The sequence below is a fragment of the Tenrec ecaudatus genome, chromosome 1 (assembly GCF_050624435.1).
Source record: "Tenrec ecaudatus isolate mTenEca1 chromosome 1, mTenEca1.hap1, whole genome shotgun sequence".
Classification (NCBI taxonomy): Eukaryota; Metazoa; Chordata; class Mammalia; order Afrosoricida; family Tenrecidae; genus Tenrec; species Tenrec ecaudatus.
Window position 1 is genome coordinate 152,972,375 of NC_134530.1, and position 4,509 is coordinate 152,976,883.

General features: G+C 43.0%; 1 pseudogene; it reads left to right on the forward strand.

Moving 5' to 3' along the window:
* Positions 1–262: 262 nt before the first annotated feature.
* LOC142437243 (DNA-directed RNA polymerases I, II, and III subunit RPABC4 pseudogene) lies at positions 263–516 on the forward strand (annotated as a pseudogene).
* Positions 517–4,509: the final 3,993 nt, after the last annotated feature.

Here is a 4,509-nt window from a genome sequence, read left to right on the forward strand (position 1 = left end):
AGAAATGTGAAAGCTTTGTCTTCAGGAAGAATGTGTTTGAAAGCCAGCCGAAGGAGGGACAGCCTTGTCCTCAAGGTCTTGCCTGGGCATACCCTTAATGGAAATTGAGGGCTCTAGGATTGTATAGTCATGGTCAGGGCTCTCTGAACCAATCTTGTAAGCTTTAATAATCTGCAATAAATACAATGTGTTAGACCGGGTTGACTAGAGAAACAAATTCAGAGACACTCATATGTATGTAAGAAAGAACTTTATGAGCTACGGCCGCGCGCCTGCTGCTGTTTGGCCGTGTGGAGCGAGCCCTGTCTCTGACTTCGTCGGCTCTTAACAATGGACCCCCAGGAGGACGACGTGCAACTCCCAAAACAGCAGCCAATGATATATATCTGCGGAGAATGTAACACAGAAAATGAAATAAAATCCAGGGATCCAATCAGATGCCGAGAATGTGGATACAGAATAATGTACAAGAAAAGGACTAAACGATTGGTGGTGTCTGATGCTGATGAAGCGTGAATTCAGAGAATATCTGCATGTGTGTTGGATCTGCCATGCTGTTTCACTTTGTTGTATGGCTTTCGGATAATGCACTCCGAATGTAATGGTTAGACATGTGGTCTCATTTAGTTTCAAAACCAAATTGTATTTAGGTATCTATAGGTGCATTGTGTAAATAAATTATTTTTTATTCGAAAAAAAGAACTTTATATTAAAGAGTATTTATATATACAGAAAACATCCCAGCCCAGTCCATCTCTAGTCCATAAGTCCTGATATAGTCCTTAGTCTCTCTTCAGACTCACAGTCACATAAAATGATGCAGAATTCAGGAATATCACAGGTTGAGTGCAGACTTGTTTGGATCCAATGGCTATGGCAGGGCTCTGGCAGCAATCAGGGTCAGCCATCAGAGAGAGCCGAGAGGGTGGTGGGAAGGGGAGCTTCCCAGGGCCCTCCTTATGAGAAGTCCACACCCACAAGGAGGCACCATCAGGAGTGACCTGATTGACAGGTGGAATGCCACTTACACTTTCACGTATCTTCAAGTTGACATGAAATTATGTCATATCCTCATCGTCTTTGTCTCATGGGCTTTTGACATGTCAGGACAAGCCAGTTTCTGGAGGAGGACATCATGCTTGGTCAGTGGAGGGGCAGTGAAAACAAAGGAAGGGCCTCAGTAGACTGGATCGGCACAGTGGCTGCAGCAATGGGGTCAAACGTAAGACCATTGTGAGGGTGGCGGCGGGCCCAGAGGTGTTTCGTTCTGTTGGACACAGGGCTATTACGTGTTGGAGCCTCATAAAAATAGCAGCGGTCTACTCATGGTCCCATTCCCCCTTGGTTGGTTGCACACACACTGAGATGAATTGGTCTGTCACTAGTCGTGATTTTGTGACAGAGTCCTGTGCTCTCCGAGTTCTTTTTAAGTGGCGATGTTTCTGTGACTCCTTGACATCCTTATGGCCTCATGCTGATCGTCCCCTCACCTGGGTGATTTGTCTTGGTCTTTGTCCTGTTCAAGATTGAATAAGTGGTCTCTGTAAATTATATTTGAACTTGGGGTTTCTTTTCTCCATGGGAATACTCATTCAACGTGTGGGTGATTGCGACTCTCACCACTACATTTTTCAAGTGGGTAGTCAGTCACCTGCTCTGTTTACATTACCTTCCATCTCCTCAGGAGTCCTCCCTGTTAGGGAGTGCGCTAAGCAGCTCTGCAGGAGACAGACTGGGCTTTCTGCTCCTGGAAACAATCTCATTCTTGGAAACTGCTGTGAGTTAGCATTGACTCAGTGGCAGTGAGTTTGGTTTTGGGTTTGGATATAAACTGACTCTTGACAACATTTTCCTATTGGAATTTATGTTTGAGCTCACGAGAGTGTTGTCCCTGGCTTTTTCTCACTACATGATCTCTTCAATGTCCCACATTGTTAAGTATTTCTTCATCTTTAAAAGCTACTTCCTCACTTCTGAAAGAATTCAGATTCAGTCTCATGCCTTGCTTCGCCCACGCTCCTTGCTCACTTGTTCCCTTTATTTTAGCCCCGCCTTGTCTCCCCCCATTGCATTTATGCAGATGAGCCTCAGAGCCACTGTTCAGTTTTATCCTCCTCCCTGAACTTTGAATAAAGTTCATGGCCATTTATGAACTTTATTTAAATGTCTCTATCATCTCAATCCTCACATGTCTTAAATTTCACAGAGCTCTTTGCGAAATCAATTCCTAATGAATTTCCTCAACGGTATTATCATTCTCTTGTCCCTCGGCTTGAAACCTTATCGTGCTCTTGGACTCCTTTATCTTTTTCCATAACCAGCCAAGCACCTGTTTCTTTCCGTCCCCACTGCCAGCCGCTTGCTGCATAGAATGTTTCAGATGAGATAGGTCTCTATCTTCATGTCAAGACTTGTCAGTCTCCAAATAATTCTTGCTCTCCATTTAAAAAAAACTTTAGGTTCTTCTTTCACAGTTATTCTAGTATAATTGTTAAGTCTCCCTTCTAAAACCTTTAATGCTTTCCCATCTCTGTAGAATAATTTCTTTAATAGAGCCACAAAACTTTGCTGTTAGTTGTTTCCTAAATATTGCTGAGCACTTTTATTGGTCTTTACTAATTTGTCTTTGCGAGCTGCAAAGTGAGAAATATAGGTAATGGGGCTATTGGATTTCAAATATGGAGCCTTGAAATAAGAACAAGTGTCAGCGAGGTGGTGTGAAGCAAGTCTCATATGAAAAGATAGATTTAAATATCCTTTAAGTGGATGAGTACTGTAGACAAATTAGCAAAGCCCAATAAAAGTGCTGTAACTACAGGCAAGAAAGCTAGTAAATGAGGATGATACATCACAGCGGTTCTCAACCTGTGGGTCGTGACCCCTTTGGGGTTCCAACGACCCTTTCACAGGGGTCTCTCGATTCATAACAGGAGCAAAATGACAGTTACGGAGGAGCACCGAATATTATTTTAGGGCTGGGAGTCACCACCACATGAGGAACTGTATTAATGTTTTGTGGCATTAAGGAGGTTGAGGACCACTGGTATATCAAGAAATAATGCTTGTTTGGATTAGACACTTTGCAGGGTCAACCCTGAGTAGATGTATGGAAGGAAACCCAGAGAGCTGACTGTCCCCAGTCACCATCAGGGAGAAAATGGAGTGAGGTCCACACCAGACCTCCTCCAGGTTTAGTAAGGAGGAGGAGAATCCAGCTCAAGGTCAAACCTGCCTCCACCTTCCATCCTGTCTGACACCATTCCTCCACGACACTGCACTTCTCTGCTGGGTTCCGTGCCTTGTTGCGATGCCCACACAGAACTCTCAGAAAACAGTGGTGGGGTTTATTAGGGAAGCTATCAAGTTTAAAAGGATTACCTTTTTTAACACTTAAAAATGTCCGGTCAGGTGGGGGTGTACATTTCAAATGATCAATTTTGTACTCAAAAGTTTGATTTACTTACCAACATTCTACTAATAGCTTATGCGACCCCCCTCCTTTGATTTCTCTTTCCTCTCTTAGGGACCGCTACCATTCTTTTACTCGCCTGGCAACCTGAGAGCTGCCGCTTCATCTCCTCCCCCTGCCTCCCCACTTTGCTTTCCTTTGCTATGAAAGCCTTTTATAATTTTTTCTTTATAACAGTTCTCATATATGATTTGTCCCTTAGTGATTAACTAATGTCACTCACCATTATGTTTTTTAGGTTAAGAATATAGTCATTTTGTTGACTTTTCAGCCAGACCGGCAGTCATATCACTTTGGTCCTTGGCATCAGCCATGTGATCCCTTTGTCTCTGCCTCCATGGGCCAAAAAGGCTGGCCCCAGCTCTCCGTCATGGTCTCAGTATTGCTCTTCTGCTCTGTCTCATGGTCTAGGCGCTGTAGCCTCTGGTGCCTCTGCTGCCGCCACTACTCTAGACAGGAAATCTTGCACTTGCTTTTCTATTGATTCTTCTTTCGTGATGGTCTTTCTAAAATGGATAAGTTCCTGATTTTTAATTCCTAAAACCGATCAAACTAATAAATGTTGATAATAAGTAAATCAAACTTTTGAGTACAAAATTGATCATTCTGAAATGTAAGCCTCCGCCTGACTGAAGATTTTTATCTATTAGTGTTTCACACACACCGTTAGTATGGTTCCACTCAGCCATTTGGTGACTTAAAAAAAAAACATCGATAGAAGAACTACATATATTTAAGCAATTTCACTTCACGACATGATCCTTCCTTCATCCTTATTTCAAAGGAAGAAAAGCTTCCTCCTAAGACCTGTGCTCTGAAGCTTAGCCCCACCTACTACCTCTTTCTTTAACTGCACCCTTTCTTTTACATTGAGCCTCTCTTTTTCTGATGGATTTTTCTTTCTGCAAAGATCTATGCTTGTTGATGGTACCCGGATATCAAAAGATCTAGTGTCAGGGATCTTAAAGGCTTGAAGATAAACAAGCAGCCATCTAGCTCAGAATCAACAAAACCCACATGGAAGAAGCACACCAGCTTGT